This window comes from Canis lupus, chromosome 11 (assembly GCF_048164855.1).
Source record: "Canis lupus baileyi chromosome 11, mCanLup2.hap1, whole genome shotgun sequence".
NCBI lineage: Eukaryota > Metazoa > Chordata > Mammalia > Carnivora > Canidae > Canis > Canis lupus.
The window spans coordinates 36,355,766-36,379,835 of record NC_132848.1 but is presented as its reverse complement, the minus strand read 5'-3'; the positions used below and the strand labels follow the sequence as shown (position 1 = coordinate 36,379,835).

At 47.1% G+C, this 24,070-nt stretch overlaps 1 protein-coding gene and 1 pseudogene across 3 annotated transcripts in view; one reads left to right on the top strand and one right to left on the bottom strand.

The window, feature by feature from the left end:
* Positions 1–24,070, top strand: part of CHST11 (carbohydrate sulfotransferase 11) — a 257,281-nt gene that overhangs the window by 148,232 nt on the left and 84,979 nt on the right. The window lies entirely within an intron of this gene.
* LOC140642248 (large ribosomal subunit protein eL30-like) lies at positions 11,629–11,973 on the bottom strand (annotated as a pseudogene).

Sequence of the window (24,070 nt, the reverse complement as noted above, 5' to 3'; positions counted from 1 at the left end):
GTCCTGGGATCAAGTCCCACATGGGGCTCCCCATAGGGAGCCTGCTTCTCCCTCTGCCTGTGTCTCTGCCTGTGTCTCTCTCTCTGTCTCTCATGAATAAATAAATCTTAAAAAAAAAAAACAAAAAAAACACTCCACTCTTGGAGGCGCCCACAGTGAGAGGTGCAAGGAGGAAGGTGTGTCCAGGAGCTTGCAATGGGTTCTGGTTCCAGCTGCTTTCTTTCTACCACCCTGGCAATGGGACGTGTGCCCCAAGTGCAGGACAGGGAGACTTGGGGTTGATGATGGGAAATGAAAAGGGGACATAGCATGAGCAGAGTTGGAGATGAGACTTCTGCTTATGTAAATAGCAGTTCCCCACTGTGTGCTCAGTGCAGAAGATTGGGATTTAAAACAACCAAGTCCTTGCTCCCAAGTTGCTCTTGAGACAAGCTTCCACCCAGCTCAGGTGGAATTCTGTGCAAGGGAAGCACTGGGCTAAAGGAGGTGAGAAGTACTAAATATATGAGCAGGAGTCTGGTCTCCCAAGAATTTACTGTTAGGCGCCAGGGGCCCTAGAACCCCATGGCCAAGATTCCCTGATTATGGAATGTCGGAATTGACAAGGGCTTGGAATTGACTTTTGGGGGAGAGGGAGGACGTCTGGAGACCACCCCATGGTGTGCTCAGTTTGGTCCCCTACCCCCCTAGCCTATCAGGTTGCTCAGACGAAATTGTTCAGTCCCCTTGCAGGTTGTGGGAGCTTTTCCCAGAAATGACCCCTAGGACTCCAGTTGCCTTTTAGCTCCATCCTGATCTGGGCTGGTGACGGTGCTCTGCAGACAGCACCTGCTCTTCCTTGCCCCTCTCCTGGAAGCCTGGAAGCCTGCAGTTTCCAGGAACACTGCATCAGAAGCTGACCTGGAAGGGCCTCCCCGCTGTGCGCCTCCCAAGGAGGCTGGTGGTGTTGAAACCCTGATTTCCTGGAGCCCTGGGAGACTCTTTACTGTATCATTGGCTCTGTCAGGCTGAGACCATCCCTTATTTTTCACAGCATGACCACTGGCGGGGCGGGGATGAGAGCTCTTCCATCCGGGAATAAGTACACAAATGCCATAAAAACTTCTGAGCTTTGCCAGAGGAAGCAGGAGGAGGGGGCCGCCTTCTGTTTTGTGTTGTGACTGTTTAATGCTTGAAATATTTTGCTGCTCCTGAGTTTCGTGTGAGGGCCAACTGGTCATGGCTTGTCCTTCTTCTTGACAAATATCCCATTTGGGGCAGTAATTCATGCTTTCTTCACTGCCTTCTATTAAACAATTAAAAGAAGGCATACATTATTCTATGGATATATATCATCAGATGATTTTTTAATTACTCAGTGGCGTTGGAAGGGGACCAGCACAGTGAGGGAGGAGTGTCACATTTCCTTTGTCCCTCCCCTGTTCTTAATACAGATTTTTTGGGGGGTGGGGTGGGGGTGTGGGTCTGGTCAGGCTTCGGAAGCATCCCTGACTGTGGTTCTGCATAATCTGGCCCCTGCCTGGCCCTGTCCACACCGAGGCTTCTCAGTGCTTCTGACACCCCCACCCTCTCCCCCAGCTCACTTTTATTTGTCCCACAGTGCCTGCGCAGTCTTGTATCTACTTCATGTGGCTTCCTTGGGAAAACCTCCCCAGGTGCCCCCACTAGCTTAGGTCCCTTCATCATATGCTCTTGCCACACCCTTTGCCTTTCTTTTATTGCACTTCATTCATTCAGCAGATATTTAGTGAGCACCTGCTCTGTGGCAGGCTCTCTTCTAGACACTTGTGACATAGTGTGAACGAAACCAACACAAATCCCTGTCTTCTTGGGGCTTGTATTCCAGATTCATTGAGACCTTGATGATGAATAATTATTTGGCAGTTCATTGATGGACATGTCTTCCCACTGACTTTGATGCTCTATGAGGACAGGGCCACATCTGTCCTGTTGACAACAGTCTCTGCACTACCATGTTCCATGAACCCTGGTGCACAGTAGACCTGCAGTAGGTACTCAGGGAATGAAAGGCAGCTTGTGATCCGATGGCTGCTATTTGGTTAACTAGGATCTCTGAGGTGGTGGTGTCTTCCTTGGGAAAACAGCTATCATCATGTGGAATTAGCTTCTTGGGACTGGACTATAGCCCCAGAAAGGGAATGTGAGCAAAGAGGCACTGGTCCAGGCACAGGTCTCCCAGGACCCCAGGGGTCTCCTCTGGGGACTAGAGGTGCTCTTCATCCATCCCCTGCGATACACCCTGCATCTTACACCATTCCCAGATCTCTCCGCGAGGATCTCTCCTCCATTCCACTTCTCTGTGTTTTCACTCTTATAACTTCTTGGGGTCATTTTATTTATATGTCAAATATATATTTGCTGGGCGGCTGTGACAGGGCCCTTTACCAGCCCTGAGACCACCTCATTCAGGTGTTAAGACAGGTCTCCCCTGTGTTTGGAGATTTGGTTGGGCGATTCTGTTTCACCATGTGGGTTTTTAACCCAGACCTGGCTGCTTCCTTCTGATCTGTCTTCAGAATAGGCCTCAACCCCCTAAAAACCCTCTGCTGAAAAACAGATCATCACCCCCTCAACAAGATGTGTTGTCTCCATTTATCTCATGAGGTCATTCATTCATTCATTCATTCATAATCACGTGCAGAAAGGTGGGGAGAGAGAAGAAAGAGCATGTGGCATGAACGTTGGCATAAAGTTCTCTCCCTTTGGAGCAAAAATGTGACTGAAGACTTGCCCTGCCTCTATAGCCAGCTCCACCCTTCTCTTAAATTTTATTGATCCCAAAAGCCTTTCATTAGATGATACCTGACCCTCCAGCTAGGAGTCCAGGGTAACATGCTGAGGGGGCTCAACACCGCTGCCCCCGAGTCTGTGCTTCATATGTAGCAAAATTCTGTGCAAGCCACCGTGGGGAGAGCAGAGGGGCCAGAATCTCCACCTTTTCAGGAAGGAAGGTCCCTTTTTACACTTCAAGGAGCATCTCAAAACCCTTCCATCACGAATGCTGCCTGGTCACTCAGTGGCATGAGCTCAAGGCTTCTAATCCTTCAGATATGCTCAGACTCTTAAAAAGACGAAACTGCCACTTAACCTTATGAGCGACTGTTGCATCCCCGGGGGATCGGGAGGCTGTCAGGAGGCATAAGGCAGCACCAGCACCTGGCAGAGCCGGTTCAGCTGGATAAAGTCTTTGAACAAGGTGAGAAATGACTGAGTTGACAGCTCCAGCTGCAGACATGTGGTGGATTGACATAGCCACAGGACATGTCTGTGGCCACCACGTCTGCTGTGACAGAGCTGCTCAGAGTCCTGGGAATCCCCACTTCCCACTTCTTAAGGGGGAGGAGTTCACCAGCATTCGCTTCATCAGAGGAAGTGAATGGGGAACCTGGGGCTGCAGGTGTGGGGTGTGGCTTGGTGGTCTTTGTGTTCAGCAGCTACCGCACCAGCACTCAGTGTGGCCTCTGAGCATCTTTCTTGCTGGGCCCCCATATGCTTGCCATTCTAGGAGAGTGGACTGGTTCAACTACAGTTTTATAATACTACTACTACTAATGAAGCACAGTTTCATAATGATGCTGATGCTGATGCTGACAACAGGGCTAGCAGGGCTATGTATGACATGCTAAGAGCTATGCATCTTTATATGAGGTTCTGCTGTGGGTTGTAGCCACGATCATCCCATTGTACAGGTGGAGTCACTGAGTTCTAGGGACTGATCCAGAGTTGTAGGGTAGAGCAGTGCTGTCCAGATCCAAACCCAGGTGGTTGGCCATCCCATATCCTCATTTCTGTGCTGTTCATGGTTTTCAGGGATCCTGCCCCACTTCTCAACCAAACCCTACCACCTTCTTCTATGGCCAGTCTGAGTTACTCTGACTTGAAGAAACATCATGGGCCACCCTGTGCTTTAAGAGAAGGACAGTGGAAGTGTGGGCTTGGGCGGGTGCCAGGCTGAAGAAATATCTTGGCTGTCAGCCCTTTGTTCTCTGTGTTCTCTCTGCCAGCCTGAGCTGCTCCTCTAAAAGTCCTTGGCTTTGTAGGCCAGGGACCTACAAAGGACCCTCCATCTCTGTAGTCCCTTTCATGGCCACCTCTGGGAAAGAAGCAAGAGGAAGCATCCTCTTTAGTTTTCTAACATTTGGGTTTTATGCCATTTATTTAGTAGCATAACATGGTGTTTAAAAGTGTGGACTTGAATCTTGGCTCTGCCATTTAGCAGCTGAGTGACCTCCAGCAAGCCATTAACTTCTCTGTGCCTCAGTATCTTCATGTGTAAACTGATGATGCAATTAGCAGTGGGGATGTGGAGAAAGGTCAGCCATGTGTCCTGACCCTCCAAACCAAGATGGGATAGGAAATGGTGTCCAGCACCTGCCACTCTCATGATAAAGGGAATACTTGGGGCTTGGAGGGAGTGGGATGGGGTGGGCACATATGGTAAGAAATTAAGGTTGGGGTAACACCAAAAACCAGTTTATGTGTCTGCTGGGAATTGCCTTCCTTTGGCCTGATCACTTTGAAAGGAAAGAGCTGTGGATCATTTGTCTCCCATTCCCCTTCCTGCATCACTTTGGTGGAAATCTTCCTTGAATATGGGGGGTTGGGGGGAGAAGTGTCTTTATCTGAACGGGTCCAGGTCCTCTAATTCCTGTTGTTGGCTGTAACTTGAGTTTCAAGCTTTTCCCCTCCTCCTTCCTAAAACCAGAAAGGCACCAGCAGTCTTTAAAGAGCAGTGGCTTTGAGTTGAACACATCCCAAATACCAGTGGCAGGCACAGAGCCAGAGAGCTATGCACATGCCTTTTCTCCTGGCACTCCAGCTGAGAATGTCTTTTCTAGAAATGCCAGTTTGGGAGTGTGCTAAGCTTGAAAATGTCAGTGTGCAGTCCATTTCCTGGTCTTGATACTCTAGGTGCACCTTGGTTTGTTGGGTAGCTTCCAGGGATTGGAGTTCTTGGAGTTAACATCTGGCTTCCTATGACCTTTTGTTAGAATTTTATGCCATCCTTCAGTCAAGGAGGCATGTGGTGATAACTCCTGGTTCTGTGCTTTGAAATCTAGGTCTAGAGTCACACAGTGCTTACTGCCCTTTCTTGGTATCAGTTGACATGGTTTGGCCTGTAATAAGGACATGCTTTGTCTATTATGGGTTGAAGATGAACATGACAAAATATTTTAAAGCAGCTGGTCACAGTACCAAGACTGTAGATGAGCATTCATAGTATTTTTCCTAAAGGACCTAAACTGGACACAACCCAAATGTCTACAGACTTGCAAATGGATGTATACAATGTGGTATATCCAGGTACTAGAATGCTGCTCAGGAACAAAAAGAAACAAGTGCCAATAGGTACAGCAGTGAGGGCAAATCTCAGCAAAACGTGCTAAATGAAGGGAGTCAGACTCCGAGAAACTGCAAATTTATCTAATCCCGTTTGTATGAAATTCTAGAAAAGGCCAGGCTGTGGTGGTAGCAGACTACTTGTTGCTTGGGGTTGGGGTGACAGAGTGATTACAGGGGGCTTGAGGGAATGGTTTAGGGTTATGGATCTTAAAATTTGGATGTGGTGGTAGTTGCAGTTGTTAATGGACTTTACATCTATAGAAATTCATCAAGCAGTATACTTAAAATGGGTAACACCTACTCTGTATAAAACCAATATTTAAATAGCAAAAAATAAATATAGCTGGACATGAATAACATAACCAAAAACTTAGGACAAAGAACACATCCAAACAGTTCAGAAGAGAATACAAATGCCTGACCTCGCTAATAATTTTTTAAATAGGGAAGTTAAACAGTGCATTCAACACAGACCTTATTCCTTTCATAAAAATTAACTCAAATTGGATCATAGACCTAAATGCAAAACTGTAGAAGATAACTCCTAAGAGATCACGTTTGGGGAAATATAGGTGGCCATGGGTTTGGAAATGACTTTTGAGATACAACAGCAGAAGCACAATCTATGAAAGAAAAAAATTTGTAAGTTGGATCTCATTAAAAATTTCTGCTCTTCATAAGACACTGTGAAGAGAATGGAAAGATAAGCCACAGACTGGGAGAAAATATTTGCCAAATATATCTGATAAAAAAACTGATGTCCAACCTATTCAAAGAAGTTTTAGACTTCAACGATAAGAATGGAACCAAATTCAGAATAGGTCGAAGACCTGAATACCTGACCAAAAAATATACACAGATGGCAAATAAGCACATGAAAAGATGCTCAGCATCATGTCACTAGGGAATTAAAAATTAAAACAATAATGAGAGGCAAGTATACTTATTAGAATGACTAAAATCCAAGACAGTGATGCCACTAAATGTGGGTAATGATGTGGAGTGACTGGAGCTCTCATTCGTTGCTGGTGGGAATGCAAAATGGTGCAACCACTTTGGAAGACAGTTTGGCAGTTTCTTACAAAATGAAGCGTAGTCTTACTTCATACAACCCAGTGATTCTACTCCGAAGTATTTACCCAGATGAGTTGAAAACTTACGTCCTGGGGCACCTGTGTGGCTCAGTGGTTGAGCATCTGCCTTCGGCTCAGGTTGTGATCCTGGATTCCTGGGATCCAGTCCCATATCGGGCTCCCTGCAGGGAGCCTGCTTCTCCCTCTGCCTGTGCCTCTGCCTCTCTCTCTCTCTCTCTCTCTCTGACTCTCATGAATAAAATCTTAAAAAAAAAAACTTCCATTCAAAAACTTGCACATGTTTATAACAGGTTTACTCATAATTGCCAAAACTTAGAAGTAACCAAGATGCCCTTCAGGAGGTTCATGGATAAATAAACGATGGTACATCCCTACAATGGAATTTATTTAGCTCTATTAAGAAATGAACTATGGAAAAAAAAAAAAGAAATGAGCTATGAAAAGATGTGGAGGAAACTTGTATGTAGCATATTACCAAGGCTACATACTGTTTGATTCCAGCTGTATGACATTCTGGAAAAGGCAAAACTATGGGGGCAGTAAAATGATCAGTGTTTTCTAGGGGTTAGGGATGAAGAAGGGATGAATAGGATGAGCACAGGGATTTTTAGGGTGCTGAAGCTATCCTGTATGCTACTGTAATGGTGGATACATGTCATTATACAAAGAGTGAACCCTAATATAAACTACAGACATTAGTTAAAAGTAATTATCAATTAGGGCTCATCAGCTTAGCAAAGGTACCACACCAGTGGAAGATGTGAATAATAGAAACTGGAGGTGAGTAGCTAAATGAAACTTTGTATTTTCCATTCAGTTTTTCTGTAAACTGAAAATTGCTCAAAAAAAAAAAAAAGTCTATTAATTTAATTAGGAAAAAAAAAAAAAACAGAACAAAACAATGGGCTGATCTGCTCACCATTACACTGGCAAAAATGGAAGGGAGGCTAGATCTCCCCAGTTGTGGCAGGAGCACTTGATCTGTGAAGGGCATTTTGTAATGGGTAACAAGATAAGAAGTATAGAAACCTGGTCTGGCGATTCCATGTCTAGGAGTTTATCCTAAAGCAGTAGTTCTCAACCAGGGAGCATTTTGTGCCCTACTCCCCACCCCCAACCCTGGTAAGGGAGATATTTGGCGACATCTGGCCATTTTGGTTTTTGCCCTCTGGTGAGCTGCTACTGGCATCTCATGGGCAGAGGCCAGGGGTGCTGCTTAGACATCCTCCAGGGCACAGGGCAGTGCCCACTATCGAGAATTATCTAGTCCTGCATTTCAGTAGATCTGCTGCTGAGATACTCAATTGGAAAAGTGTACAGAGACATAGATACTCATCTCAGTGTTGTTCATAGCAGTGAAAAATTAAAAATCACCAGAAATCACTCATCAGAGATTAAAGGATAGTACATCCATACTGCAGAATCCTGAATGGCCTTTAGAATGACAGTACACAACTATGATTTTTAATATGAAAGAATGTTCATGAGACACTGTAAATGAGAAAAGATTACAAAGCAACATGAATAGAATAATTCTATCATTGTGAAGACAGAATGTGCATTTCTTAAAATGCTGGGAAGATCTCTGACAAAACCTCAAGCCTGTGTCTGGGTGGTTGCTTTATCAGAGCCAGTAAGCATGTTCAAGAGACTTAAAATTACTTTTTATCTCATAAAATTTACCCTTTCAAATTATTTTTGATATTTAGAATTTTTTACAGTCAACATTTATTATCACTTTTTTTCATTAAAACAATAAAAATGAGAATTTTTTTTTTAAATGAAAAGATTATGCTGCTGGATATGTAGTCAAGTAAAGGCTGCTGAAGTTTTAGGGTTTATTTCCAACTCTTAGTTACATTTGAAAGTATTTTCCAGAATAAACTACCATACTAATTACATGCCATGTTTTAAGACATCTCATTTAACTTCTCAAAAAAAAAAAAAATCCTATTAAGTTGGTCTTCATTGATACCCACTATATAGACGTATAGATGTGGAAGCTCAGAGGGTGCTTGGGTCAACAGCAGCTATTGGGATTATACCCCAAAACTTCTAAATCCAAGACTTGTAGCTTTCCTGCTCTATTGTGGGAGGGCCTGTCTGCCACAGGGTGAGGTCATCTGCTGATGTAGGATTATCTGTGACAAGTCTGCATTTCTTCAGCATGTCTCTTACACAACCCTGACATGTTCAGGGGATTCTCATTTTGAGAATCTAGAGAAAGAACATTCTGATACCTTCTATTCATACACACGAGAAAGTTTAATCATTATTTTTGTGAGTTTGCATTTAGAGAGCTTTCTCTTATCTGGAAAATTGCTTTGTCTTGAACAGTTCATTCTAGATCAGGGATGGAAATGTCAGTTGTGCCAGAGTCTGGTCTGAATCTCATGAAGTAAGTGTTCATAGGCTCCTATAAAGCACAGCCTTCACCGTTTCAACGCAGGGCGATAACAGGGCACGTCAGAATGCCTCCCCACAGTCCTCTCGTAAGCAGACACTTCCACTGGCTTCCTCTTGGTACCAAAGGAATAAAGTTGAGTTTCCTGGAGTGCAGGAGTGCAGTTAACCAGGAAGGGGACTTGTTTGGTGTCCTCAACTTTGCCACCTTCTGCTGGAGGCTGGTTTTCTTGAAGAGGGTTTCTCCCAGGGAGTGGGCTGGTATAATTTGAAATGACTCATGGAAAAGAGAACAGTTTCATCTTGAGAAAGGCTTCCTTGTGCTAATCACGGTCTTTATCACTGCACAGAGGCTGGATGCGCATCTTGCAGCCTTTACCTGACACACCCAGAGCACACACTCCTGAATATCTGTCCATTTGGAGAACTTTCCAGAAGTCCCTCGAATGGTTTACTCCCCACCTTTCAGACATCCTCCTCTGATACATTTCATCTCAGGTTGCCTTTTGACTCTCCACCCTTAAAATGACATGAGACAGCCTCCTGGGATATCACCCACCCACCTGATGCTTTCCTCTGTTACCTTCTAATTAGCTTCTCCTATGTTCCATCCTTCATCAAGACCAGATTCTGTTTTCTACCTCCAGTGTCCAACATGGGGCCAGTCTTCTCCCTTCAAAAGGCATACCTGTGCTCACTGGTGTTGACCGGCACTGCCTAGGCATCCCGACTAGCCAATCTGCCTTCCTTCCTGAGGAACTTTCCTGCTCCATGTTTTGGGGTCTCGGGAACAGCATTAGGAGGCAGAGGAAAGAGCCCTAGAGTTGGAGTCTGGGCTTGAGTCATGGACCTTCCGTATGCAGCGAGCACTGTGGCCTCGGCTTGCACACTCCCGACCCGGTGGTTCTGTCCTAGAGTAAGACAGCAGGGCTGGCCAGGAGGGGTAGGAGAAGAATATTGGCGTCTCCAACATGGGTCTGTCCCCGGAAAGTGGGGTTGAACTTAGACCTCGTAGGTGCCTGAGTCTGGGAGAGTCTGGTCAGAGCTGAGAGGGGTGGTTACAGAGACTGGCCCCGGGTCCTGGAGCAGGTCCATGGCTTCTCTGCGTGTACCCCAGAGGACTGACCCCCAAGGACCAACCCCTGAAGCAGGGTTCATCAGACTTTCAAATGCACTCTCTCTGTGCCAGGTACTTGCAAGAATCCTCTGTGGCAGAAACCCTGGTTATTAGTCTATCACACAAGTGTAGAAATTGAGGCTTGAAGTGGGGGTTTAAGAACTTACCCAGAGCAGGGCCAGGGGATAGGCCAGGACTGGAGTTCAGGCCTCCCTGCTCCGGCTTTGGAAGAGACATTTGTATTGGAAGTTTGGCACTAGCTCAGGGAGCAGTGACCCAGGGGCAGGGTGGGCACCTTGGTGGCTCTTATTTTGCCCCCCTTCCTCAAGTTTCAGTCTCTGCCAGGGCTAGGAAGTACATCCCTGACCCCTACTTTCCCCTCTCGGGACCCCAAGGGCCCCCAGTTGCCCCCCCCCTTCCTCCTGGGTTAGCCAGAAACTAATCCCTTTTCCCATTAGGTGAGCCAAGACAAGATTAGGGCTTTATTAAAAGGAAATTAAACTAGGAAATGAAAGGATAAACGAAATACTTCGTTTAGGATAAATGAAAGGATAAAGGTAGGTAGGATAAATCCAAAACGAGAAAAAAAACAATAGCAGCAAAGCAGATGAGTTTACAGAGCACAGTTCTTGATCCAAGGGGTGAACACCTCCCAGCAGGTTGGCCGGGCTTCTAGCAGGCAGCCATCCACCTGCCATGCTCACCCTCACTGGCCCTGCCTCATCCAAGCTGGTCATTGTGGTGGTCCAGCCGATGTGGTTCTCCAGGGGCCCCGACGGTGGGGCCGTACCATCCATCACCCAGCCCACATCAGCCCCTGCCTAGCCCTTTCCTGAGTGCCATGTGCACAATGTCGCCGGCTGAACCTGCTGCTCCCCGGAGGATGGATGCAGGTGTGATGGTCTGCACACATCACCCCCCTCTGTGTCCTGCTTCCAAGGCCCTGTCTCTGCCTCACCCTTCCCTCAGTGGCCCTGCCCACTGTCACTCTTCTATTTCTCTCTCGCCCTGAGCTTCTATGGTCCCCACTTGTCCTCTTTTCTGCTCCCAACATTCCTCCTCCTCCCCCTCCTCGTCCTTCTCCCCGCAGCTTTGCTTGGCCAGCACCTGCCTTTTCTTCAGACCATGTCCTAAATGTTGCTTTCTCAGGAAAGCTTTCCTGGGACCTCCCTAAACCAGATGACCTGGAGCCCCTTGAAGTGCTCCTTCATTACACTCATCAGTTCGTTATTTAGTTACTACTCGTTGATGCCCATCTCGCCTGCCAGGCTCTAAACTCTAAGAAGGCCAAGATGGGATGCATTCGACTCAAGGCTGAGCTCCCAGAGTGTTAAGTGCCTGGTAAATGCTCTCTGTTCATCCATTCACCTACTCAGTCATTCATTCAGGAAATATTTGCATACCTCCTGTATATTGGGTACTGTGCTGGGTACAAAGGATACAGCAATAAGCAAAGCAAAGCGCGCCTGCTGTCATGGTGCTTGCACACCAGCCATTCTTTCCTGTTTAAGTAAGTGACCAACTTTAAGGGGCATAGCCATTCATCTTAGTGAGACATTTCTTTTTTCTTTTTTTCTTTTTCCTTTAAAACAAGCTCTGCCCAGTTTTATTAAAGAAAAATTCAAAAAAAAAAGAAAAATTTTGCGTGATTTACTTTTCACCAGTCTGTTCTGGCATGCTTCTAATTATATCAGAATCACCTGGATCAATGATATCAGTGCATACTCTATAGTATTTCCCACATGCTGTGCCCAATTCAATATTATTGCCATTGTAGTGATGGACACCAGTTTAGGCCAACATGGCATAGTATTCTATTTCAGATTTCCTCAAAGCCAGGCAGTTGTTGGCCAGGATGACCAGTTTTGCTTTGCTGTGTCTGATCATTATCAGAATCTGGTTGTACACCAGCACGTACTTTCCGCTTTTCATAACTAGTTGGAGTCTAGAGTTGATCAACTCCAGTGACCTTTCCGTCTTCTTTGCGGCCATCATCTTCCTGCCTTAGATACGGGACAGCCCCAACCAACAGCAGCCGCCAAAATGCTCAGTGAGACATTTCTAACAATGATAGTTGCTTGCCATTGGATGGGCTGCCTCATGGAGGTGAGCTCCCCATCACAGGAAGTATTCAAGAAGAGCCTGGGCAGTCCATTGTCACAGTGCAGTAAGTGGAACCTCTGAGGGTCCCAGTCACATCCAAGCTTCTCTGACTCTCTGAAGGATACTCTGGGCTGGATGCTGTCGTGGAGGTGCCAGGCTAGATCTACAGGAAGGAAGCAAGATGAGATCAGGAAGGGGACCGGGGGCAGCCTGCAAGGTGGGCATTGTCTTTGTGTTTTCCTGCTGTAAGTCAACAGGCTCCTCTTGAAAGCTGGAGCCAAACATTTTCACTTATGTAAAGTAAACTTCCATAAAAAAATAATATATATGCCAGGAAAGTTATTTTTTGAATTATAAAAAGTGATCACTTTGGAAAACACAGGAAGACATAAAGAAAATTAGAAGGACTTTAATTCTTTTACTCAAAGGTAATCAATGTAAGTAAGCATCTAAATTTATTTTCTTCCAGTCATTTTTGAGAAATATATAAAAATATAAATTTTTTAAAAATGAGAACGTAGCCTATATCTTGTTCTTTTGACTTAATAGATTGTGAGCATTTTCTGCTTCATGAAATAGTGCTCCAAATTACAATTTTTATCTACTGTACAATGTTTCCATTTACATTTACTATATCTGTTGATACAGTAAATCACCCCCACTATTTAGTGGCTGAAACAATAATCATGATCTCTTACAGTTTCTGTGGGTCAGGAATTTGAGAGTGACTTGGTTGGGCAATTCTGGTTTGGGTTGCAGTCACTTGTTGCCTGGGCCATAATCACCTGAAGGCTGGACAGGAGGACCTCTTCCAAGGTGGTTCACTCCCGCTGCTGACAAGTGGTGCTTTTCCATGTGGCCTTTCCACTGGTGGCTTGAGTGTCCTCTCAGCATGGCAGCTGGTTTCCTCTAGAATGAATGATTCCAGAGGGAGACATCTAAGAAGAAGCTATGTCTTTTCTCTGACCTAGCTTTGAGGGTCACACACTGCCACTTGGGTAGTAGTCTATTTGTCACACGGGTCATCTCTGTTTAGTGTTGGAGGACATGAATACCAGGAGGAAGGGTCCTTCAGAGCCACCGTGGGGGCTGACTACCACACACATCCTGTTTCTGTTACCCCCCACTTAACCAGGCCCCCACTGTTGCGCATTTATGTCGTTTCCATCCTTTTGCTATTATAAGGAACGTACCTTCCTCTTTTTAAAAATTTTTTGGATTTTATTTATTTATTTGAGAGAGAGAGCATGAACAGAGGAAGGGGCAGAGGGAGAAGCAGATGCCCCACTGAGCAGGGAGCCTGATGTGAGGCTTGATCCCAGGACCCCAGGATCATGACCTGTGTCGAAGGCAGACACTTAACCAATTGAGCCACCCAAGCACCCCTGGAATGGACATCCCTGAAAGCCCTAGGCATCTGATATGGTACAAGTGCCTGGTCTGCATTTGGTTTCACTTTAGTCCAGCCAGGGTTTCAAAGTTACAACCTAGGAGCAAGGTCATTTGGGGACATCCCCAAAGTTGGGCTCCCTCTGGACCACTCCCTTTATCATTATGCCATCCACTGAAGGGATGGCCGTAGTACTTCAGTGGGTTAGCAGGAAACAGATTCAACCTTTGAAACTCCCTACTGAAGGAACCACTTGCAGAGATGTGAGCAGGAACAAGGTAACCAGTAAGGTTTCAGGTGCCCTGAGACTGGCCATAGAGATAAGCCATTGCCACTGAAGGGATGGCCTGAAGGAATGAGGCAATAGAACTGTAGTGGAAGCAGGAGATATACAGCCTAATCTCTGTCCTTTGTCCACTCTCCTCTCCCCTTTCTTTCTCCTTCTCTCTCTCCCACTCCCTCCCTCCCTCCCTTCTGCTGGTTCTTTCCTCATATTGGCCAAACTGAAACAGGTCATCCAACAATCAGCCTGGAGGCTTGCTGATGTGGTCCATGGGATCAGCCTCCTGGGGAAGAGAGAGGGGTAGAGGATGGATGGGAGGACAGAAAGAAGAGCAAATGGAGAATAGCCAACACATGTCTGTCAATAGTTTGTTCTGTGCCCTACTGGTGCTCCCAATGTACCAGAGCTGAGGTCACCAACCCTTGCCATGTTAGAGATGTGGGTAACTTTACTATTACCCGTAATCATAACTGCAGTATTCCCTATCTTGTCCTAAGTATTTTCTATGTACAGGGCAAGATGTTATGTTACAGGGCATGCTGCACATACTATTTCTCATCTTGCTAGCCAACTCTGCTAGGCACATGCTATTATGAGCCCCTCGCAGGCAAGGAAAAAATGGGTTCAGAGAGTCTCAAGTCTCGCCTGAGGTTACACAGCAGCAGGGCTAGGATTGGACTCAGATCAGTTTTCCAGAACTTCCTCTCCAAGCACAGCTTAGGCCAGCCTAAGGGGGTGGACTGATGTGGCTTTTTTAAAGCCTTCAAGGGCCTCTTCCACAATGGAGCAATTAAAAAAAAAAAAAAAAAAGAATAAAATCTTTAACATACCAACTCTCTGGACACAGATTTGCCCAGGAGTTAGAGTATTGTGTGTTTGACAGATTATGAGTTTCATGCCAGTTGCATACAAAGTAGGCAAGAAGGAGAAAAAGACACCCCTTGGAATAACAGAATGGGAACGCAGTGCTCCGTGCAGTGACCTGCCATGATGGAGGTCACCAGCGAGATCCTAGTAAATTCCCATACAGAGGCAGGAGGCTGCCGGCCCCTGGAACCAGTGTCTGTCCTGGCAGCCCTGGGTCCTCAGGAGGCACTTTGTTAATCACTGGGTCCCTCGGTTCTAGAAGAAAGCTTTCCCTGTCCACCAGGGCAAACAGAAGGGTTGAGGGAGGACTGGTGAGAAGTAGAGGTGGGGAGGGAGGAGGATGCAGGGTTATGGCATTGCTCTGCAACTCAGCGTTTTGCAATAATGAAAATTACCCACTCTGTCTTCAGTGCTGGGCGTGTGGTCAAAAAAATTTAGGAACTTCCCTGGTTTGTTTTCATCTACATCCTTCAGACTTCCAGCAAGGGAGAAGTGGCCTCGATGACGCTGCTGGGAAGGTCACCTAGATGGGGGCGGAGGGGCAGCTATTCAGAGGGCTTTGGTCTGACTCTTCATCAGGGTCTCCTGCCGCTGTAGCCAGAAGCTAGTGAGTTGGGGGATGTGTTTTACATTTCTATTTCCAGGTAGAGAATCTTCTATTTATGCTTTAAACTCTAGTTGCCACGATCTAAATACCTCATCAACCCTGGGGTGTGTGGGCATTTGCCCAGTTAATCTCACTAGTTGGAAGCCAAGTCTGTGAAAGGGTCACTCTCACACCTGCTTATTCACTTTGGAGCTGCAGGCCCAGTGCCAGCGGTAGGAGGGCACTGCAGGAGGAGATGATAGTGGGAGTGGCGACCCGTGTGTTTGCAGAGTCTACAGGGCAGAAGAGGAGGAACCAGGTTCCCATACAGGCCTTTGCCAGCCAGGGAGGGTAATTCCATGTGGGCTGGAATTTGAAATCAGACTGGATTTCAGGCTAAAATGTAGGAGGCACAGCAGTCCTTGATGAGCTTTGACCCGGGGGTCCTGCACACAGTAGGCACTCCCTCAGGCAGTGTTGCTGAGGGCCTGGCAAGTGTGGGGTGGTTAAGAACTGAACATCGGGAAGCCACACAGCCTGAGGTTACATCCACTATGATCATTGGGCAAATCACAGACAATAATGGCCCTGCTCATGGGATTGTCACGGGTTAAATGATTTGATTCTTGTGAAGAGCTGAGCATGTAGTATTTATTAATCATCATTACTATCATTCTTCATTTTCAGCCCCATTTTCACGATAGCTAAAAAGGCCTCTTATTATATCTGGATTTTATCAGGATGCCATTGCCATTACCTCTCCTGGTTTAAAGCCATCCAGCATAACACCATTGGATTAATTTCTAAGTGACTCTAAAGCTTTATGCTCAATTCTTATTTGCATTAAAAAATTAATACTGGTTGTAAGAGCCCTGTTTTACAATTTGGTGTCTGTTCATGTGAAAATGACCTGTGGATTCTCACTGAAAAGGTTTAGCGTGAGCCAAGAATATGACACCTGGATTGTTCATTTTGAAATGGGGGATGTTTGAGTGCCTATAATTTAATTAACATTGATTATGTGCTCTGTTCAAGGCACCGTGCCATTTATAACCACACATCACAGCAGTGCCCCCACCCCCTGCCAATGTTTTTGAGAAGAAAAACACCGTAAACAAATATTAACTTGGAACCCTAGATGAAAGAGAGTAGTTCTATATTGGGGGTGGGAGAAGCCCCTCACCCCCTCTACACAGCCCTCACCTGCAGGTGGGTCCAACCTGGGGTTCTCTGGCCGGGCCCCTCCCTGGCCACTGCTGCTTGTGCTGGTGGGAGCATTGAGCAGAAGTGACCAACCCAAGGCCATTCTGGGAGGTTTTGATGAAACAAAACCCAACCCCAAGACCCCTAGTCCCCTCTTCTCTTTCCCCAAAGTCTTTATTTATTGCTCTTTATTCCTAATTTAAAAAAATCTTTTTTTAAATTTATTCTTTCTACTGCCCTTGGCTCCTTCCAGTCCCAGCTCTTGTTAACCTGACCTATTTTCTTATCCGGATCTTGTTTCCAGAAGCTCTCAGTAGGTGTTTTCTGGGGGTATCCCCCCTGACCCTAGTCTTCACCTTATACAGAGTTAACATTTTATCTCTTTTCTGTGTCTCTTCAGGAGCAGGACCTCTGGTTTAGGTGACACCAGACAAGGAGGGCAACAGGGTGGGGTAGAGTAAGGATAAGTAGATGCATGTAGGGGGGCTGGGAAGTATAAAGGACATGTGATTTTTACCCACCGTGGTCAGCCCATGTTTGTGCCATCCTTCTCACTCACCCAGTTCTTAGAGATTCATGAAAAATGCAGAGAGTTCTAAGTGTTTTTTAACAGTCATTTACATTTTCGGTGCCATCCTACTTGTAGTTTGATTGAGAGGAGAAGAATAACTGCCAAATAAACTAAAAGTGGCACCAGGCAATGACAGTAATTGTCGGCAGCAGGATAATTGATCTAATTATGCAAAGGGAAGCCGCTCGCTGGGGAGCCGTGCCTATTGGCCCCACAGGCAGCAGCTGATGGGGTCCCACATCCTGGGTTGTCCCAAGAAGAGAGGAAGGCACTAGACAAGGTGTGGGGGCGGGCAGTGAGGGGCACAGCGGCCACCTTGCAAAGTAGCTCCAACCAGCCGGCCCTGAGCACTGGTGTATGACTGGCCAGCTTGCCTCTGGAGAGCAGTGTGTGTGTGTCATTTAGAAACTGTTCTACCACTGCTGTGTTTACCATTAACTGGCCAGGTCCTAAATCCCTAAGGCCCAAGACAGAAGGCAGCATTTACAAACTCAGTCTGGAAGAGCCAACCACTCCATCTTGGAAGCCCCAACACCGCTTGCAAGTTGAAATGAGGCTGTGAGCTGATGAGCCTTGTTGGTTTTGATCTTGAGCTCTGTTTCCCCCTGGAAGCAGGTGCAAAGGGCCAGGAGCCGCAGGTACTCCCCACCCACATGCTGGGCCAGCCTGCTCTTCCCTGGACCCAGGGACCATCCATTTTGTAAACGGAGGCATCTTTCCTTTTTATAAATTGTGGTAGACAACACATAACGTGAAATTTGCCATAAGCATCACCAAGTCTGCAGTTCATTGGTGTCAAGTATATTCACGTTGTTGTGCAATAGTTCTCTAGAACTTTTTCATCTTGCACAACAGAGACTCTGCACCCACTCAACAGTTCCCTGTTTCCCCTCCACTTCGCCTCCAGCAACCACCATTCTACTTCTGTTTCTCTAAGTTCAAATACTTTAGGTGCCTCATACAAGCAGAATCATATGACATTTATCTTTTGATGACTGGATTACTTCACAGACCCTCCCGTCCTCAGGGTTCATTCGCGCAGCATGAGACAGGAATCCCTCCTTCTCAAGGCTGAATAACATTTCATTCTATGGAAATGCTACATTTTCTTCACCTACTCATCCATCAGTTGACCTTTAGGTGGCTTCTACCTGCATTTACCCTCTTCAAACAAATATTTCTGAGCACCTACTGCATGGCAGGTACCCTACTGTCAGCGGCTACCCCAAGCTATGCCAAGATGTGTATGAGTGGGACGGGCCATGTGTGCGAGTCCACGTACCTGAGCAGAAAGAAGATGCTATCTCCCTGTGAGTGAGAGGGCCACAGAGGCCACCATGTCACAACCCTGTAATCTCAGGTCCCTCCCACAAGCCAGACACTGGTCTGAGATCTATATTCATGTCATCATTTTACATGATCTCATGGAACTTTATCAATCACCCCATAAAGTAGGTGCTACCATTCTCTCCAGCAAGGAAACTGAGTCAGAGGGGTGAAGTGATGTTCCGGGTGCATATAGCAGGTAGTGGCAAAATAGGATTAGAACCCCAGCTCTCTGTCTCTGGGTCTGCAGCTCAGCAGGTATTCAGAATTCAGAATCCTCTGGGCTTATCCTAGTTCTTGATGGACTCAAAGAATTTTCCATCAGCTCCTCACATAGACTTTTCTAGAAAGGCTTAGGGATATGGGAGTAGGTGCTAGTGGTGAGATCAAACTAGACATGGGAGATCCCACAGACTATGGGAAATGGCCAAGGATATGGATGTGTGTGGAGAGGGCTGAGCATGGAAGTTAACACTGGGTTCTTCTGGCAGGGGGTGCAGTGTCCCTGGTCCCTGGATTCCCCATGGGAAGGACACCCTGTACTGAATGAGAGCACAGAGGAGGGTGCACCTTGTAGGGAAGCTTCCTGCACCCTTCTTGTAGGGGTTTGTACCTCCTGGGCATCGTCTATCCCCAGCCCGAGGCTCTAGAGACTTTGTCCGGTCCACTGACCAGGAGCAAGGAATTGGGCCAGACAACCCCATCCCTTTGCTGAAGCTGGGTTGATGCGAGGTCACTTTCAGACCAATGCTAGCGTCTGGCCTTCCCGCAAAGTGAGCCAGGATCACCCTGCAGCCCCTCATCCCTACTTCCTGTATTAATCTCTGCCTCCACCTTCCCTGAGAGTATGAGCTCATCATCAGATCACCAGCCCCTCCACATTCAGAATTGAGAGGCTCACAGCATCTGCACTGTAAGGATTGAAGGAAATACACACGAAGCATCTGACACCATGTCTAGCCAATAAGGAGCATGCTGTTAGCTCTCATTCTCTCATCCTTTGGCTGCTGGCATGTGTGTTTTGGGTCTCTGCTCCTTGCTGTCTTATCCCTTCTTAAAAATCTGGGAAATTCTGAGGATTTGGGGGGAATGGGAGCATGGCATTCATGCCCAGTTGATGGAGATGGCAGGAAGCTTTGTGGATTTGATGGGGAAGCTTTCTACGTGCCCTTTTTTTGAACAGTGGTGAGGTGAGTGGCTTTGCAGAACTCAGAAGGGCTTCCAGCTGCTCAGTACAAATTCTCCTGACCTTGGAGCTGCAGCTGTGGCCAAGTATGTTCCACTTCATGGCATTTCTTTTAATTCATTACTAATTGATTTAAGAGATGCCAACATGGAGGCAGTGCTGCCCCTCTAGCCTCAGCAGGATGGTGAGGGATAGAATCCTTCTCTGTTCTTGTTCCCCAAAGACCTGTCAGGCTTTTGCCCAGAAGCCCAAGGCTGAGAGGCTGAGCAGAAGGTTGGGGAGGAGGGAGAACATGGTTTATGATTCCTCAGACAGCATGCACTTGGGGAACCCTCCGGAGGCTAGGAAAGGTGTGTGGGAGGCAGGGGCCTCCTTGGTTTCCATAGCCAGAAGTCCCTAGTAAGTGTCAGACTGCCTTGCCATATTCCTTGCTCCTCACACAGAATACACAGGAAAGTCAGCCTAATAGAGAGTGTTCCAGGAAGTGGGTAAGCGATTGGGGTAAAAAGGAGGGTGGAAATATAATCAGAGTGAACCCAGGAAGCATGTTTGCATTAGGAAGTTCCAGAGTGGGGCACCTGGGTGGCTCAGTGGTCAAGTGTCTGTCTTTGGTTCAGGTCATGATCCCGGGGTGCTGGATCGAGTCCCACATCAGGCTCCCTGCGGAGAGCATTCTTCTCCCTCTGCCTGTGTCTCTGCCTCTCTCTGTGTGTCTCTCATGAATAAATAAAATCTTTTAAAAAAGGAAGTTCCAGAGTGTAGTTGGGGTATGCTATAGACCTGTTAAACCAACTCCGCCATCTTGGTTCCCAATGGGACCAACGGTGGTATGCTGGAGGAGGTCAGTGTGCATGTGGTGACCCTGTTGGCCTCTGTGGCATCCGAGCCCCATGATGTCCATAGCCCCAGGCTAACTGAGATGGGTCTAACTGATGCACAAGTGGCCCCTGCCAGCTTCACTCGTGGGACTTTGGAATGTCACCCCCAGCCCATGAGATACAGAGTAAAACATCCACACACCGTCTTCACAACCACAGGGACTTTGTTGGGCAGGAGGCGAGGGGCAGTGGAGGAACAAAGAAGACCTTGTCAGTCTTTATTTCTGCTCAGCAAGCATTTATTGAGCCCTTCTAGGTGCCAAGGCTCCACAGGTGACCCAGCCCACATCCCTGGCTCTGGCCTCACCCAGGAGGTTTCAGGGTTTCTGATACATGGAATATTCTCTGCAAAAGGACAACATGCTAGCGAAAATCATTAGACACTGCCTCTTTACTGTTTTAGAAATTGATCAAGAAAGGAAATGTGGCTCAGGGAAGCTGAGTAATACAAGGTGGCAAAGCTCATCAATGGCAGAGCCCTCTCTCAGCTGCCCCGGAACACCCGGTGGTTTTTCAGGTTCAGGCGACCTGGTCTGTGTTCTGGGCAGCATCTTGAGGTCACTGTTTGGAGGGTCTTCTCCCTGGGAGGGAAACCAAGAGGATACACTTTAAAGTTTCCACACCCTCTCCCCGAAGGGGCCATTTATCCACCTTTTCCATTCCTTACAGTGATCCGCGTTCTAGAACACAAGACTTGTCCGTGTTTAACTAATCCTCCCAGGTGAAAGACATGATTGATTAGAACCTGAGAAGCTGTTTGTGGAGAAAGGAGTGAGGTCTTCCAGGAAGCTGCCTCTCACGCAGCAGTTTGCAGGAGAGCAAATGGATCAGAGTCACAGTGCTGCTTTGCTCCCTGCAGCAGATATGAGGAACCCCTCCGAAATGGTTCGCAGGCTGGCCCCCCTCCCAGGCTCCCCCTGGGAGCAGCACATGAGGAATCACGCATGTCCCGTCTCCCTGCTCATTCAGGGAATTAGCAGTAACTGCCTCTGATTATGGGATCCTGGAAGGGAGAGAAGAAATATGCCCCACGCGCTGAGTCAACAGATAGTCGGGGCGGCAGGCGAACCGAGGTGCCTCTGTGCCTTCACCCCGCCTTCGCTGCCCAGGACCCAGATGGACGTGTGTGCATTTTGGAGGGTCCGGGGGCTTCGGTGTAGTGTGTCCAGAACACACGGAGGGAGCACAGTGCTCAATGAGCCACTGTGTCTGTCTTGGCTCAGGCCGGAGCGTGCTGTCCAAGGCAGCCTGGGCTGCATAAAGACACGCTTTATTTCTCTTCCACTCAACAGAGGGGAATTTTGAAGGTAACAGGGGAAACAGAGTGAGTAGTGTTCAAAGACGCAGCCTACCTTCCTGGGCAGTTTTCCACAGCAGCGGGTCCACCCCAGCGAGCTGGCCGAGGAGATGGAGAGTTTTCCCAGCAGGCTGTGGGGCTGGGGCTGGGTGCTGACCCCTGAGCCCTTCTGCAGTCCGGCAGGGTCAGGAGTCGGGGTGAGGGGGGAGATGCACGTCCCTGTGGGTGTCCGTGTGGTAGGGCTGCTGTAACACATCCTGTGGGTGGGGAGCAGGGGCTCCAACAGCAGACTTTTGTGGTCTCCCGGTTTGGAGGCCAGAAGGCCAAAATCAAGGTATGGGCCTTTGCAGGCTCTCTCCTTGGAGTGGAGGTGGCAGTCTCCCTATCCTGCCACGTCCACACTTCCTCTGTCTATACTGCACCAGTCACACTGGATCGGGGTCCACCCTAATGATCTCATTTTAATGTGATGACCTCTGTAAAGGCCCCATCTCCAAATAGGATCATATTCTGAGGGACCAGGCCTGAGGACTCTAATGTATGAATTTTGGAGGGACACAATTCAGCCCACAATAGTGTGTACCTCGTATTCTGTCCTATTCATCTGGAGATGAGGAAGCAGCCCTGGGTGGGCAGTTGGGGGCGGGGGGCGCTAACACCGCCACTTTACAGTGGATGGATGATTGGCCCTTCTCTCTGCTTTCTGCTTTTGTCTTCTTCCTTCTAGACACTTTAGAGACCCCCACAGCATCTAAACCCTGCTTATATCAAAATATTTAGAGCTGCTCCTTACTATTGACTGCTTAGGTACCAAGTTAGGTGCTCGGTGGGCACTTTATTTATATTCATTCACATAATCCTCACGATGACCCTTATTATTTGCATTATGCAGACAAGGAAACTGAGGCATAGGGAGGTACATAACTTGTTGGAGGTCACACAGCTCATATGTGGCAGAGGTGAGATTTGAACCCAGGCCATCTAGCTACAGAGAGTACATTATAAAGCACTTAGTAGGACTCTGTATTTGACACAATGCCCTTCACAGTTTACCAAGGGCTCCAGATATGTCCTCCTGCTTGATCTTCATCACAAAGAGCAACACTGGTAAGATTGAGGAGAGCAGGTTCTGACTCTGTGCTCAAGACCTGGGATGATGCTCTGGGTACCAGCACAGGCTCTGGGCTCCGCATCCATGTGTCCTTGATTACATTTGTGACTTTGGGCAACAGGTGTAACCTCTCTGTCCCTCACTTCCCTCATCTGTAAAGTGGGCATGGCAGTCTTTTAGGGTCATTCGGGAAGATCACATGAGTGACTGGCATGTGGTAACTGCTTGATAAATACCATCGGTGGTAATTTTATTACACTGTTTGCCTCGAAGAGCTGTCAGCTGTCACTGTCACCACTCAATCCTCCATCTTCACAGTCCAGAGCAGTGTCACTCAGTGTGATGCCCCTAGCCCTCATGGCTATTGAGCACTTGAAATATGGCTCATGTGAGCTGAGAGGTGCCGTCAGGATTAACTTAACACATACCACATTTTGAAAGTTTAGTACCAAAAAAATTATAAATTATCTGTTTTTATGTTGATTACATGTTGAGGTGATAAAGTTTTAGATATTGGATTAAACAAAATATATTACTAAAGTTAACTTCATTTGTTTCTTTTTTTACTTCTTTAAATGCTGCTAGAAAATCTGGGGGATTTTTTCCCAAATGTGCTCCTGGGGTTCAAAATGATGGCATGTATAGATCACATTATACTTCCATTGGATGGTACTAGTCTAGACTGTAGACGATAAGCTCCTGGGAGCACATTTGGTTTGTTTTATACCCCAGCACCTCACTCAGATCCTGGCCCCATAGGAGACATTCAAAAAAATCATTGTTGATGCCGTTTCTATTGTTCTTAAACCTAGAAAGTTCTATTGAGTACCAAGCCAGGATCAGGGGTAAGCCCTTGGTTCCCAAAGCTCAGGGAAAGCCCATAGACCGGAGTTTCCAGCTTACCAGGTCTCTGGCACTGTTACCCTTGGGCTTGGCCCAGGCTGGCCTCCCACCGATGGCTGGGTTTGACGGCCAGGCCTCTGCTTCTCTTGAGGTAGTCTCGCTGTGTAGCCAGAGGGAAAACACGGCTGTGTACATCTCTTCTATTTTCAGCACGTTAGGGAAACCAATTTTGCACAGAGGACATGAAAGCTCACTTTATAGGCCAGAGGAGACCCATGAAAGAGATCACTGTGCATGGCGAGCAGGAGAGAAAGACCTGAAGGAAATTTCCAAGTTTAAGGTCCTCTTCTGGACATGGCTTCTCAGATTGAACTTTGTGAAGATAAAAAATTTAATCCATTTACCTCCATCCATCCTGCACATCCCCTTCGTCCTCAAAGCAAACCCC